We start from the raw sequence: 16,916 nt of genomic DNA, 5'->3' as shown, positions 1-16,916 counted from the left end.
TCTGATTGCCGGGAGGGGCTTTAAGAGCAGGCAACAACTTCTGAAGCTCTTGACAGGCATGAGATGCTCTCTGTGTGTGTGCTTAATCGCTCAGTTGTTGGCCAACTCTTTGTGACCCCATGGACTGCAGCCTGCCAGGCTCCTCTGTCCATCCAATTCTCTAGGCAAGAATACTGGAATGGGTTGCCATGCCCTTCTGCAGGGGATCTTCCCAACCCAGGGAATGAACCCAGGTATCCTATACTGCAGGTGGATTCTTTACTGTCTGAGCCACCTGAGAAGCCCAGAGAGGCATTTTTATGGACCAGTCTACGAGTGCATAGCACAGCTTCATACCGAAACTGACCTGGGTTTAAATTATAACTTGCAGCTTTTTTTTCCTTTGTGATTCTGGGCTTGTTACTTCACCTTTCTGTGCCTTATTTACCTCACTTTGAGGTGAGGAATAATCATGCCCATCTTGTGATGAGAATTAAATGAGAGAAAAATGGCAAACCCCGTGACATACCCATGATAGGTAATAAATGGTGGAAGTGGTGGTAGTGGTTGCTGCTGATTTCTTGTTACTTGTATAATGCTTACGGCTTTTGCTCTGAAACCAGACAGGCCTTGGCTTTTTTTTCTGTTTTTTTCTGACTCCAAATCAGACTTGCCAAGTCACAGCGCTGGCCTAGCAACAGTGAGCAAGCTGCTTCCTGGCTGGACCTGAGGCTGCCTCGAGATTCGGGTTTGTCCGCTGTGAGTGTGGCTTCCTCGCTTCTTCCCTCTGGCCCCGTTCTCCTCCTCCCTCCCCACTTCTGATTTTAACCTTGTCTCTTCTTTTCCCTTTTTGGTTCCTCTGGAATTCCTGGTTCCTGTTGCCATGGCTTTTGTTTAATTGATTTTCTTGCCTGTAGAGAGAGGTCTTCTTCCTGCCTCCTTTCTTCCCATCTTCCTTGACACAGCACATTCTCTACTGCACCAAATACCGTAAATATAGAAGAGGGACTACTTCCCAGGGACGTGACGACACCACCAGGAAAACATTATGCTTGAATCTATAATATGGGATAGACTCTACTAAATGTCATTCTTAATGTGTTTATTCACTCAGGAAACAGTGTTTTCATCCCTTCTAATTACCAAGCACTGTGCTTGGCACCGATGCAATGCTATGGGAACTTAAGAAGGGCCCAATTGATTCTGCCTAGCCAGTGGCTGCCAAGAGGGCAATACTAGCAAAAATAGAACCCTTACCAAAGATGAATGTTAGGCTGTTACAAGAAAGTCTTACTCCTTTACATTTTGTTTTACATTGGCCAATAAAATAGGAATTTCTGCTGATACTTCTGCTCCTCTCCAGCCTGTTATGGTAGCTGCGTCCACAGGTACCATCCCATCACTCACGCACTGAGACACCTGCTTGTGTACCATTTCTCTCTCTCTTCTCTGTATTCCCCTGTGATGGATTCCTTGCTTTTCGTTCTCTCTTTTTTCCTTTCTCGGCCGTGAGTTTCAGCTTTATCTGGGGACTTTCCTGAGGATTATAACCCAGGAGATAGCCTCTCGGAAAACTTCGAAGAATTTCTCCTTTCCTTCTTCCTTTTCTCCTCTGTTTAATTCCCTTTATTCACTCTGCCAGCTTTATTTTTTTCATGAGTGGCGCTCAACTCAAAATGCTCGCCACCTTCAAAGTGCTCAGCAGCAACATTTTGATCGTGAGATATTTTCAACAGCAACATATTTAATATTGGATGTGTGGTTCTATGAATTAGTACTGGTCACTCTTTTCATGGAATATCATGGAGGCTCACTTTATTCAGTCCTTTGCTTAACTGCACCTCCTCAGACAGGCCGTCCCTCAAACAGCATACTCCCCTCCTACCCTACCTCGATCTCCCTTGGTGCCTTTACAGCTTGCTAAGTGATTCACTTCTTGTGTGTCTCCCTCAGAACCTGGCAGGCTCCCTGAGGTCAACAGCTTTGTCTTCTCTGCTTGGCATCTGGCAGACAGTCAATAAACATTTATTGATTGATTGGATAAGTTTAGACATTATATATAATATTTAATAACATGGAATTTCTCCTTATATTAAATGAAATGGTAGAAAATTATGCTGTATCAGGTCAATTGAATGAAATACACAGCGGAGAAAAACTATGGAAGGGAAGGATTCATGTTCATGGTGCTTATCTCTGGGTGTTCATATTTTCCTTAGATTGAGGTAAGTGTGTGTGTGTGTGTGTGTGTGTGTGTGTGTGTGTGTACATAAATCTGAATTCCCCGTGTGTGTGTGTGTGTGTGTACATAAATCTGAATTCCCCTGATATCTTCCAATGAGCACATAGTTAAAAAAATTTTATTGGAGGATAATTGGTTTACAGTTCAGTGTTGGTTTCCACTCTACAACAACATGAATCAGCTATGAGCATATATCTATCCCCTCCCTCTTGAGTCTACCCACCAGCCCATCCCTCCCATGGAGGTCATCACAGAGCATCAAGCTGAGCTCCCTGGGCTGTATAGCAGCTTCCCACTAGCTGCCTACTGTACATGTTGTTGTGTATATACATCAAGGCTATATTCTCAGATCATCCCACCTGCTCCTTTTTTTTAAAAAAATAGTTTCATTTAAATAATAGCGAATGCAAAGCTTTTGTGGCTAGGACAGGTTGAGCACTGTGAAAGCGACTGAGGGATCAGTGCATGGCTGGGAAGATGGTCCAGATCTAGGTGACTCATTGCCCTGACCCGCAGCGGATGATTCCTTTGATTACTAGCGATACGTTTAAAGTGAATGTTTTGATGACATAAGTGAAAATGAAGAAGTAGAATCAACAGGCTCAAGATGGTTTGAGGGGTGTTAGGGTTGAAACATGAAAGTAAGTGAGGGTTTGGCAGAGCCCTTGTCTCGGCAGTGCCAAACCCGAGATGATCCAAAACTGCTTCCAGATGTGGAAGAAACCTCAAACAGAGGTTGCACACAGGCCACTCATGCAGCCCTAATGCTTCCCAGCCCCAGGACAGGCTGAGATGGAAGATCGCTCCCCTGGCAGAGCTGAGAAAGGGAGGCTTTCTGGAGGAGGGTTTAATTTCTCCTTGACCTTTCCTTTGCTGCCATTTAGCACTATACCCGACCCACAGACTCAGCTTTCTTCTTCTCCGAGCACACCTTGCTTCAGAAGAGCATGTCCAAACTCAGCCAATCTCACTCTCTGAATTTTCACCTATTCATTTAGCCAATGTTTATGGCGCATCTGCTGTGTTCCAAGCCCTGGACTGGACTCGGGAAATACAGGCATGAATAAACCAGATAAAAATCCTTGCTCTGGTGAAGCAGACATTATAGTAGTGGGCTGGTCGTGTCGTCTTGAGTGCTTGCCAAGCCCCAGTGTTCTCTTATTGCTTTTGGAAAAAAATTCTGGATTACCTTTTCATTTTTACAATGGGACGGTTGACTCAGTTTCCGAATTAGCGCTAGTTCCTGGAAGGAGCTGGAAACAGTCTTGGAAAATAACTTTGGCCATGACCTCGACCTTGCCTCTCTGGGATTATCTCCTGAAGAATCTGGTGATTTGCTGCCCCTTGATCCCTAAAAGCCATGGAGAGTTTGACCTTGAATCAAATGTTTAACCAGAACAACCACTCTGCTAGCTGTTCATCCTAATAAACAATAATAGCTATCATTTATTGATCACCCACTCACCATGGACTGGAAATGTGCCAAGATTTTTCTTTCATCATCTCATTTAACAGTCACAATACCTGTGAGGTTTCTGCTTTCAGTATAGCCAAGTAAACTCCTACCAGATCCCACCCTTCTATAGATAACATCTATAAACTGTGAGCCAAACACAAAAACAAAGATGGAAATCAAAACAATGATGTGCAGGCACTAGAAAGTGAAAAAATAGCAGGCAGATTCTGGAGGAAATAAAAACTTCGGAAGAAGCGCGTAGCCTGTGGTTGCCGAGTTGGAAAACTATAATACAAAACCTTTAGTCTTTCCAGCGAAGAGCAAAGTAAGAGAGTTCAGGGTGACCACAGCCCCTGAAAAGTGAGAGCGCAATCTGGGAAGAGAGACAGAGGCAAAGTGTGTTTATAAACCCTGTACAGTCCCCCACTTACTCCTGCATGTGTGAGGCAAGCTGAAAGTAGCTTGTTCTTAAAGTTTAAAGAATGCACATCTACTTCAAGTGTGCAACTTTGCAGTGTGAGTCTAACCAAGTGTGATGGTTAGCTAAATGCATCAGCCAGGCAGGCTGCAGTCACAAACTGCACTTTGCAGTTACTTTGTTGCTGTTATTCAGTTGCAAAGTCGTGTCTGACTCTGCAACACCATGAACTGCAGCACACCAGGCTCCCCTGTCCTTCACTATCTTCCAGAATATGCTCAGGTTCATGTCCATTGAGTCAGTGATGCCATCTAACCATCTCATCCATCCACCTTCTCCTTTTGCCTTCAATCTTTTCCAGCATCAGGGTCTTTTCCAATGAGTCAGCTCTTCACATCAGTTGGCCAAAGTATTGCAGCTTCAACTTCAGCATCTGTCCTTCCAATGCTATTCAGGGTTGATTTCCTTTAGGATTGACTGTTTTGATCTCCTTGCAGTCCAGTTACTCAATCTAATACTAATCTAGTGAAGGTTTGCGACACGGTTAATATCTATAATAGGTCGACTTTAGCTAAAGGGGATTACACTTGGCAGTGGAGGTGGGCCTCATCCAATAAGATGAAGGCCTTCAGAGCAAACACTGAGGTTTCCTGGAGACGAATTCTCTCTCAAGACTGTACGTCAAATCCCATCTGAGTTTCTAGCCTATAGCTGACAGATTCCAGGTTTGCCAGCTCTGTAATTTTGTGACCTAATTCCCTGAAATACACCTCTTTTATCATAATCATACATATTGGTTCTGTTTCTTGGGAGAATCCTGACTCAGAGACCAAGTTAATTGCTAAAACAAAAAGATCAACACTCTTCAGAACTGTAACTGAATCTAGAGGTTCCAAAACACAATGATCACAATGATCAGGATAAAATCCAAAATAACTTAATAAACCAAGAACCATAAAATTGTAACCCAGTTGCAAGAAGAAAGACAACATGCTAAGACTGACTCTAAGATGACCCAAGGGTTGGAATTAGCAGACAAGGGTTTTATTTTTTTATTTTTTTTGAAAGTATAAATCTGTAGAATTTATTCATGGTTTGAGATATCATGTAAATATTTAGCTTTGAGAAGAAGCAATAAAATTTGCATTTTTGAATTTATACCTAGGTTTGACACCCTCTAGACCAAGACAAAGAACAGACGCTGTCAATACAAACTTCACCGCTTATGTAATACTGTGACATACTCGAGTGAATGGTAGTATTTTTCTCAAAGATCTTTCCCTCGCAAAGCAATCACTTTTTAGCAGTTGTCCTTCATTTACAACATATGGCCCTCATCCCTTAGAATTTCTTTTTTCTTTTTTAAAATTATTATTATTATTATTTTTAATTTTTATTTTTACTTTATTTTACTTTACAATACTGTATTGGTTTTGCCATACATTGACATGAACCCACCACAGGTATACATGCGTTCCCAAACGTGAACCCCCCTCCCACCTCCCTCTCCACAACATCCCTCTGGGTCATCCCCGTGCACCAGCCCCAAGCATGCTGTATCCTGCTTCGGACATAGACTGGCGATTTGATACTTACATGATAGTATACATGTTTCAATGCCATTCTCCCAAATCATCCCACCCTCTCCCTCTCCCTCTGAGTCCAAAAGTCCACTATACACATCTGTGTCTTTTTTCCTGTCTTGCATACAGGGTCATCATTGCCATATTTCTAAATTCCATATATATGTGTTAGTATACTATATTGGTGTTTTTCTTTCTGGCTTACTTCACTCTGTATAATCGGCTCCAGTTTCATCCATCTCATCAGAACTGATTCAAATGTATTCTTTTTGGTGGCTGAGTAATACTCCATTGTGTATATGTACCACAGCATTCTTATCCATTCATCTGCTGATGGACATCTAGGTTGTTTCCATGTCCTGGCTATTATAAACAGTGCTGCGATGAACATTGGGGTACACGTGTCTCTTTCAATTCTGGTTTCTTCGGTGTGTGTGCCCACCAGTGGGATTGCTGCAGACAAGGGTTTTAAAGTGGCCATTTTAGCTATGGTCAGTGAAGTGAAGGAAGATGTGGTTGTGGTGAGTGAAGAGAGACACAATTTGAAAAGAGAAGGAAGCAAATCTAATAATCAAATGGAAATGATCGAACTGTAAAATAGAATATGTGAAATAAAAATTCTCTGGGTGGACATAATAGGATGGAGGTGATGAGGGAAAGAGTCTAGATATTATCTGAACTGAGAGTAGAAAGGAAAAAAAATTAATAAAAATGAAAGGAGACTCAAAGGAAGTAGGGTAGTAACAAAAGATTTCCTTCTGAATATCCAGAAGGAGGAGAAAGATAGAATCGGGCAGAAAAATTACTTCAAGATACAGTGCTTGTTGGGATGGTTAATACTATGTGTCAACTACACTGAGCCAACAGATCACTGTGAAACAGGGGTCCCCAACCTCCAAGATCTAATACTTGATGATCTGAGATGGAACTGATATAAAAATACTAGAAATAAAGTATACAATAAATAAAATGTGCTTGAATCATCCCCAAACCATCCCTCCCATCTTCTAGTCCATGGAAAAATTGTTTTCCTTGAACCCAGCCCCTGGTGCCAAAATATTATTTCTGGATGTGTCTGTGTATGGATGTGAGAATTGGACTATAAAGACAGCTGAGCACCGAAGAATTGATGCTTTGGAACTGTGGTGTTGGAGAAGACTCTTGAGAGTCCCTTGGACTGCAAGGAGATCCAACCAGTCCATCCTAAAGGAGATCAGCCCTGGGTGTTCATTGGAAGGACTGATGCTGATGCTGAAACTCCAATACTTTGGCCACCTCATGCGAAGAGCTGACTCATTGGAAAAGATCCTGATGCTGGGAAAGATAGAGGGCAGAAGGAGAAGGGGATGACAGAGGATAAGATGGTTGGATGGCATTACCGACTCAATGGAGATGAGTTTGAGCAAACTCTGGGAGTTGGTGATGGACAGGGAGGCCTGGCGTGCTGCAGACCATGGCATCGCAAAGAGTCAGACACAACTGAGCAACTGAACTGAACTGAACTGATGTCTGTGAAAGCATTTTCAGAAGTAATTAGCATTTGAATGGGTGATCAAAGAAAGAAGATCACCCTCCACATTGTGGGTGGGTATCATTCAATTAGATGAGAACTTGAATCAAAGTAAACGTGGAGGAAGAGTGAACTTGCACCCTTCCCTCAGCTGAGACATCCATCTTTCCTTGCCCTTAGCCATCTTGATACATGAGAATCAAGTACCATAATTCAGTACTTGAGCCTCATGTACTGAATTATACCACCGGATTTCCTGGTTCTCCAACTTACAGATGACATATCATGGGAATTCTCAGCCTCTGTAAGAATATGAGCCAATTCCTGTAATAAATCTCTTTTTTATGCCTCTTTTTATGTATTGGTTCTGCTCTTCTGGTGAACTCTAAGACAGCTGAAAATTTCCAGTCTTTGGGAAAGACATAAATGTTCACATTCGAGAATTAATTAAAGAAAATTTTTTTTTACTTTACAATATTGTATTGGTTTTGCCATACAACAACAGGATGATAGACAGAAAGGAAACCACATCGAGGAAAATCAAAGTCAAATTGCTGAGAACCAAAGATGAAGAGAAGCCTTTAAAGCACCCTAAGGAAAATGATACATTACATAAAAGGTGATGACCACTCAGAATCTTGCTGACTTTTCATCAGTAACTATGGAGTCAGGAAACAGGTGAAAGTATCTTTGAAGCGCTAAAAGAAAAACAACCCAGAATAAGAATATCCATTGATATTTTCCTTCAAGAATAAAGCTGAAATAAAGATTTTTAAAAAATAAAACAAAACTAAGAGAACTTATTATCTGAAGATCTGCTGCATGAAATAATAAAAGGAGGTGCTTCAGGCTGAAGAGAAGTTATACCGGATGGAGACTTGAGTCTTTGGCAGGGATGAAAATGTACTGGAAATCGTAAATAACTGGGTAAATGTAATAGGCTAGCTTTTTTTTTCTGTGAAAGCTCTTGTTTACAATATACAGGACTCATTAAAGCAGAAACTATCACATTGTCTTGAGGGGGTTATAATGTGTGTAGTTGTAATAATAGGGCAATTATAACCCAAAGGAAGATGAGATGAGATTAATAGACCCATTGGGTTGTAAGAGTTTTACATTTTATGACAAGTGTTGCAAGATTAACTGTAAGTAGAGAGAAAATAAAAGAATGTATATTGCAATCAATAGAGTGGTCACTTTTAAAATGCAAAGAGATATAAAAAAGAAGAGAGACACTTATATAAAAAAGTGACTTATATAAGCCACTTGGCTTATATAAAAAAGTCAAGGGAGAAAGTAAAAATTGACTCCTAAAAAAATTCCAAACCATGTTGTAAAGAAGAAAGAAGCAAAAACAGAGGACACAAACTGAAAAAAAAAAAAATTAATAAACTAATAGAGCTAAAACCAACCATATCAATAGTTACAATACAATAAGTGTGTATGAAGTAAACACTCCAACTAAAAATCAGAAACTTGAAAGAATTAAAAAAAGAAGTACCATCTATAGACGCTACCTAAAAGAAATGCATTTTAAATATAAAAATGCAGATTGGTCATAATTAAGTGTACAGAAGAAGATAAGCCATGCAAACCGTAAGTATAAAGTTATTTGACTTGCTTGATCTCAAATCAAACAAATTGCACCTTTTGCCAGTAAATAATATTTTTGTTTCTTATCTCCAATCGATCCTCCTTGGCCTGTTTGTGATGTTAGAGGCAAATATTTCACCTTTGCCGGCTCTGTTACGTTTTGCCAGTAGAGGGCGCTGTAGGGTCACTTCAGGAGGTACAGGCTTCTCTCCCAGATTGGTGTGTTCTTTCCTTCTCCCCTGGGCACGTGGTGGTCCACAGCGGCTGCAGGACCTCCATGGCGCTCACTTCTCAAGGACTTTCAGTGGCATCCTTGTGGGTGGCTTCTCAGCAGGTTGACACCGGCATCCGAGCTGGCAACCCAAAGACTTCTGCAGGTGCCTCATAGGTACCTTCGCAGTGAGTTCCAGAAGCACCCTAGCAGATATCTTCCTGGACGTTTTATTTGGTGCCTCAGAAGGTAGCTTTCAGCGAGTCTCAGTGACGGCTCATTAGATAGCTTCCTAGTGCATTTCATCAGCTTGCTGGTATGTTCTTTCCTGCATGAGAGCTCTGGTCTGTGGCACCTCGCTGACCTTCTCTGCCACCAATGTGCCAAATCACACATTTCCCAACAAGATCTGAGTCCCGTGCTTAGGCTTCTCTACCTTGTGTACTATTGCTCTGCCCCAGACGTAGTGGCTGCTCCCTACATCAGCTTGTATTGTGCTCTGTAGAGGTCTCTTTGTCCCTTAGTAGTTAATCCTCTATCATTAATTAGTAACTCTTTACATTAAACTTGCTCCTCAAATGCTGTGACCTCTGAACCCCGCCTGATACAGACTTCAAGACAAGGAGCTTTAGCAAGGATAGAAAGACCGTTTGTAATGATAAAAGGACGCTGGACAGAATTAAAGAGATACATAGTGATCATAGTCATAGATGGAGACTTTAACACCCTTCCTTCAGGAACTAGGGGGAAAAAAGAGAAATTTTCTGAACAGCACTGCCAACCATCTTAACCTAACTGGTATTTGTAGAGCATTATACAATGACACAATGCCAGTTTTTCGAGCGCACATGACCATTAAGAAAGACCAAAATTGAAAAGGATTGAAATCGCCTAGAGCATGTTCTCTGACCTCACTGTAACTAAACTGAGGTCTGTAACAATACAATATCTAGCAATAGCTAAAATATTTGGTTAGCAACATACTCCTAAATAAAATATGGACCAAGAAGAAATTGGGAGGGAAATCAGAAAATATTTTGATCTGAATGTTAACAAAGATACATCAAAATTTTTAGAATAGGACTAAAGCAGTGTTTAGAGGGAACTGGTGATTTAAATGCTTGTGTTTAAAAAAAAAAGAAAGCTTAAAAAAACAATGACCTCTTATTTCACCTTGAAAAGTGAAAGTGAATCATTCAGTCTTGTCTGACTCTTGGGACCCCATGGGGTGCAGCCCACCAGGCTCCTCTGTCCATGGGATTCTCCAGGCAAGAATACTGGAGTGGGTTGCCATTTCCTTCTCCAGGGGATCTTCCCGACCCAGGGATCAAACCCATGCCTCCCACACTGCAGGCAGACTCTTTACTGACTGAGCCACCAGCAAAATCACACTGTAAGAAAACTTATTTCACCTTAAGAAACCACTAATAGGATAGCAAAGTAAATGCAAAATAGACAGAAAGTACAAAAGAAGTGTAGCAATCAAGCAAATGCAAAATTGGTGAGCAATAAACAAAGCCAACAAAATAAAAGTCCGCTCCTTGGAGAGTCTGGGAAACTTAGTAAAACTCTAGCTAGATGGATCAAGGAAAAGAGAGATAACAGAAATTACCAATATTAGATATAAACGAGGGATAGTGATCACAGATGCTACAGACATTTAAAGGGCATTTGGAGGATATTAGGAATAACTTGCCACGGATTGAATAACTTAAGAATTCAATATATTTATTGAAAAATACAAGTTAGTAAAACTGACTTGAGAAGAGACAGGTCATTTGAATAGTCTCATATCTAATAAATCTGAACCATCAAACACCCACAGGAAAAAAAATACTAGACTTTGAAGTTTTGACCGGTGAATCCTATCAGATACCAAAGGAAGAAATAATATCCTATCAGAAATTAAAGAAAGAAGTTAAACCAATTTTATATAAATTTAGAAAATAGGAAGAACTTTCCACTTGTTTTATACATAAGACATTTACTATCTGAAACATTTTAAAGTGACAGTTCAGCATAACCACAATACCAAACCTTGACAAAATATTACAAAAAAATTAGACTAACCATGCTTGCACATAGATGCAAAAATACTTAAAGGGAGATTAGCAAATTGAATCATGGAAGGCTGCTTTACCATTTAGAAATCAATTAATATTATTTGCCACATTAACACAGGATCACTTTAATAGGCATAGGAAAAGAAATTTACAAATTTCAAAACCCATTCATTATAAAGAAAAAGTTTAAAAAACTAGGAATAGTTGAGAATTTCTGTAACTTGATGAAGCACTCCTATAGAAATCCTACAGCAAACTTCATACCTAACAGAGAATAATAGTGAAATATTGGTAAGGAACAAGTCAAAAAAAAAAAGGAAGGAAGGAAAGAAGAAGACTGATTGCAGAAGAGTACAGCTGATTCTACAGCTGATTCTATTTTCATGCAATACCATCATTTACATAGAAAATTCAAAGGAAACTACATATATCAGCCCTAATAAATGTATTTAATAAGATAGTAGGGTACAATATTAATATGCCTAAATTACTTGTAATTATATATCCTCATAGTTAATATGTAGAAGATTTCATTTAAACTAGTGTTTATAAAGCATAAAACATTTTGGACTACATTTAATAAAACATGTAGAAAATCCCTATGCTGAAAATGATAAAACAGTGCAGAGAGAAATTAAAGTACATCTAAATAAATGGAGGAATACGCCCTATTCAGTTATGTAAGTTATGTGAGATGTAAACTCATCCTAAACTGCACAATCCCGAGAGGATTTATGTATTTATTTTTTTAGGTGAGGGAAAGACATTCACAAGCTGATTCTAAAATTTATATGGAAATGCTAAGACATGCAAGGCAGTTTTGAAAGAGTAAAGTTGGAGATCTAATATTACCTCATTTTAAAACTTACTATAAAGCTACAGTATTCAGGATAATATTGTCTCGATATAAAGATCTAGAAATAGATCAATAGAACAGCGTAGAGAGATGGAAATAGACTCCTGTTTATACTGCCATTTTATTTTTTCAACAAAGACGTCAATGCAGCCCGATAGGGAAAAGTTTTAAAAATCTGTGGTAAAATACATGGAGCATTTACTCTCTGAAGCATTTTAAAGGGACAGTTCCCTGGCACTAAGGACATTCATGTTGTTCTGCAGCCATCACTGCTGTTTATTTCCAGAACTCTTTTCATCTTGCAAAATTTAAACTCGGTACTCATTAAATGCTAACTTCTCTCTTCCTTCCAGCACTTGGCAACCTCCATTCTACTTTCTGTTTCTCTGAATTTAACTACTCTAAGTACCTCATTGGAAGGACTGATGTTGAAGCTGAAACACCAATACTTTGGCCACCTGATGTGAAGAACTGACTCATTTGGAAACACCCTGATGCTGGGAAAGAATTCAGGTGGGAGGAGAAGGGGACGACAGAGGATAAGATGGTTGGATGGCATCACTGACTCAATGCATATGAGTTTGAATGAATTTCAGGAGTTGGTGATGGACAGGGAGGCCTGGCATGCTGCAGTCCACAGGGTCGCAAAGAGTCGGACACGACTGAGCGACTGAACTGAAGTACCTCATATAAATGGAATCATAGTGTATTTTCTTGTGCATGTGACTTACCATATCACTTAGAGTAATGCCCTCAAGCTTCATCCATGCTGTAGCATGTGTCAACATGCAGCACTCCCTTCCTTTCGGAGGCTGAATAATATTGCACTGCCTGAATACACCACGTCTTCTTATCCATTTATCTGTCAACCAAAGCTTGGGTTACTTCCACATTCTGGACATTGTGAATAATGCTGCTAGGAATCCCTTTAAGATCCTACTCTCAACTCTTTTCAGCATGTATCAAGAGGTACAATTGCTGGATTATATGGTAAACTGATTTTTAACTTTTTAAAGAATAACCATACCATTTCTCAGAGTGCACTATTTTACATTCCCACCAACAGTGCACAAGGGTTCTAACCTCTCCTCATCCTCACCAGTTAGTCATCAGAAAGGTAATTACTTATTTTTATTTTCTAGTTGTATCCATGGCTAAGACGTAATCAGTTCAGTTCAGTTGCTCAGTCGTGTCTGACTCTTTGCGACCCCATGAATCGCAGCACAACGGGCCTCCCTGTCCATCACCAACTCCCAGAGTTCACTCAGACTCACGACCATCGAGTTGGTGATGCCATCCAGCCATCTTGTCCTCTGTTGTCCCCTTCTCCTCCTGCCCCCAATCTCTCCCAACATCAGTCTTTTCCAATGAGTCAACTCTTCACATGAAGTGGCCAAAGAACTGGAGTTTCAGCTTTAGCTCAGTCCTTCCAAAGAAATCCCAGGGCTGATCTCCTTCAGAATGGACTGGTTGGATCTCCTTGCAGTCCAAGGGACTCTCAATGTTAGGGACCAAACGACGGTCTCTAGGACCTGAGTCATGTTTACCAAAAAGAGACAGGATATGCGCTCATCCTGCCTGGCCAATCATGTAACGCCAGCTATTCCTGTAATTGAGACAAAGAACTGCCTGTATATAAGCCGCCATACTCCTTTGTTTGGGGCTCTTGTCGGATTCCCTTGTGTGGGATGAGACTTGGGCCCTAGCGCGCTAGAGATAAACTCCCTTCTTGTTTTTGCATTACTGTGGTGGACTTGCTCTCTGGGTCAGTTTGGAGATATGGGCTCGGAGCATAACACTCAAGAGTTTTCTCCAACACCACAGTTCAAAAGCATCAATTCTTCAGTGCTCAGCCTTCTTCACAGTCCAGCTCTCACATCCATACATGACCACAGGAAAAACCATAGCCTTGACTAGACGGACCTTAGTCGGCAAGTAATGTCTCTGCTTTTAAATATGCTGTCTAGGTTGGTCATAACTTTTCTTCCAAGGAGTAAGCATCTTTTAATTTCATGGCTGCAGTCACCATCTGCAGTGATTTTGGAACCCCCCAAAATAAAGTCTGACACTGTTTCCCCATCTATTTCCCATAAAGTGATGGGACCAGGTGCCATGATATTCGTTTTTTGAATGTTGAGCTTTAAGCCATCTTTTTTCACTCTCCACTTTCATTTTCATCAAGAGGCTTTTGAGTTCCTCTTCACTTTCTGCCATAAGGGTGGTGTCATAGTAAAGGATACGCAGCTGGCTCATAAGAGAAAAGGCAGGCAGAGTCTGGAGGAAGCCCTGTGGATGTTTCCTCCTGTTCTCTCCCTTCCATAAAGGCACAGTGTGAACACATCTCCCCAGCACTGAAAATGCAGAAACTTATGTGCAACATTTTTGCCTACAAAAGCTCATTAGAGACGCAGCACCCAAGATTTTTTTTGGGGTGAGAGGCTGGTCACATAAGCACTAGCAGTGAAACATTTTTAACAAATGTGCTAGAAAAACTAGAGGCCTGTAACAAAACAAAAACCCACTGTGACCCTCCATCCCTACCTCTCACAATATACAAAATTGTTTCAAATGAATCATTTAACTCTCTTGAGTAGCCACAAGCAGGGGATCAGAGCAATGAAACCACGCTAAGACAACAAAAGTAAATGAGAGTGAGGCTTTGAAGGCAGAGCTCTCTGTCTTCCACACCTGTGTGGTTCATTGATCTTCAAGCTCCATCCTAGAGTTCTGCCTAATCATCTTTTTCTTCATGGAGCCCCAGGGCCCAGGGGCATCTGGTTGCTAGTAGACACCTTGTAAATATTTGTTGAAGAGGTGACTGACTGATCGTCAGAACACCCTGCTGCCCACCCGAGCACAACCCTTCCCACAATCTGCCGCACACGCCGAGTAGCCAAGATCTTCCCTGGCTACCTCCTCTGGAAGGAGCTTGGTTTTCAAGCTTCATATTTTGTGACTGCAGCCAAATTATGACTGAGTGATTGCTAAAGGTCTATACTACTACTACTACTAAGTCGCTTCAGTCGTGTCCGACTCTGTGCGACCCCATAGACGGCAGCCCACCAGGCTCCCCCGTCCCTGGGATTCTCCAGGCAAGAACACAGGAGTGGGTTGCCATTGCCTTCTCTAGTCTAAAGGTCTATACACTGGATCAAAAGTAGTTTTTACACAGAGAGTGAGTGACATGTGAATCTAAAGTAAAATATATTAAAAAGATTTGAGCTCAAAAATCAACATCATTTTCCCTCTGATTCCATTTAGAGACAGTTTCAAATACTCAGAAGACCCTGGGAAAGATAGAGGGTAGGAGGAGAAGGGGACGACAGAGGATGAGATGGTTGGATGGCATCACCAACTCAATGGGCATGAGTTTGGGCAAGCTCTGGGAGATGGTGACGGACAGGGAAGCCTAGCTTGCTGCAGTTCATGGGGTCCCAAAGAGTTGGACACAACTGAGCCAATGAACAACAAAAACTAAGAGAGAGAGAAGTCGCTCAGTCATGTCCGACTCTTTGCGACCCCATAGACAGTAGCTGACCCGGCTCCTCCGTCCATGGGATTTTCCAGACGAGAATACTGGAGTGGGTTGCCATTTCCTTCCCCCAAATACTGAGAGGGGACCATCGAATTCTATCTAGGACGTATTTGAATTAAGGGAGAGAGAAGGCTTTTAGGAGGATGGCTGAGACTGGAAGACAAGACAGAGAAAATGTGGAAGGGTGAGTAGGGGGAGGGGTCAGCGAGGGAATGCTCTGCTCATTGAACAAAGGCGGGAATCAGGCTCAGTTTTAAAGTATCTAAATGGCCAGCACTATATCCTGCGGAGTTTTGCCTCCCCTGTGGGTCCTGATCCCTGATGTTCTCGGGGTGACCCTGGGTTCCCACAAGTGTGATAGTCTGCTTTTGAAATCTAGCCTCAGGGTAGAGACAAGCCTGTGTGTACTCGGGTGGTGGAGCACATGGCATCTCTCGAGTTAGCATGAGCAACCCTCCTGGAAACCTCGAAGGGAAAGAATAAGGGAAGTAGAGGCACCGGAGCCACTGTGGTGTCCACAACACACCATCCCAGCCACTGCGGGTGCGAAGTCCAGGGACTCGGGCCTGGCTTCCTGCCTTCTCTGCGGCAGGTCTGCCTCCCCCACTGCCACCTCGTGCCCCTCAGGGCTGTCTGCAAGTGTCTGCTGGGTCACCTTTCCAAGCAAGGCCTCCAGACCCGCTTCGTTCCTTCCCTTGAACAACTTGTACCCCAGTTTCCTTTGGCTGTCATCAAGAAAATGACACTTCCGTGGTCCTCAGCCACCCATGCTGAGGGCATATGGACTTTCCAGGCTCTTGCTGAGAAGCCCCAATTTGTGATTTGACTGGGGCTCCCGTGTAACTGAGCTGGACCCCATGGGGCCTTCTCTGGGCAGGCCTTCCCCCATATCCTCTGCTTTAGCTGTGCTTTGAAGCACCCAGATGATAGTATTTGATGCGTATTTCCTGAGTTGTTTTGCAGATGTAAAAAACCTCACCCTCTCCAACAAAAGATGTTAATTACTGGAAGCTGGGCTTTCCAGGTGGCTCAGTGGTGAAGAATCCACCAGCCCATGCAGGAGAAGCAAGAGATGCGAGTTCGATGAGTTTGCTAACTGGGTAAGGAAGATCCCCTGGAGAAGGAAGTGGCAACCCACTCCAGTATTCTTGCCTGGGAAATCCTATAAACAGAGGATCCTGGTGGCTATAGTCCATGAGGTCACGCGCAAAAGAGTCGGACATGACTTAGTGACTAAACGAGAACTGTCTTGTGGTCTGTGAGCACATGGCCACAGGCCTCCTGGAGCCCAAGGACTGACGATGTTAATCCCTGTGACACTACCCTGCTGCCTCACCATCAGCCAAAGAGAACTGTGCACAAACTCATCACAGACTCTGCAACCTGCTCCCTCTCCTCAACCTGGCTTTATAAAAAAAGTATTTATTTTTAATTGAATGATAATTGCTTTACAATATTGTGTTGGTTTCT

Source organism: Capra hircus, chromosome 29, assembly GCF_001704415.2.
Source record: "Capra hircus breed San Clemente chromosome 29, ASM170441v1, whole genome shotgun sequence".
Lineage (NCBI taxonomy): Eukaryota > Metazoa > Chordata > Mammalia > Artiodactyla > Bovidae > Capra > Capra hircus.
This window is presented reverse-complemented; position numbering follows the sequence as displayed.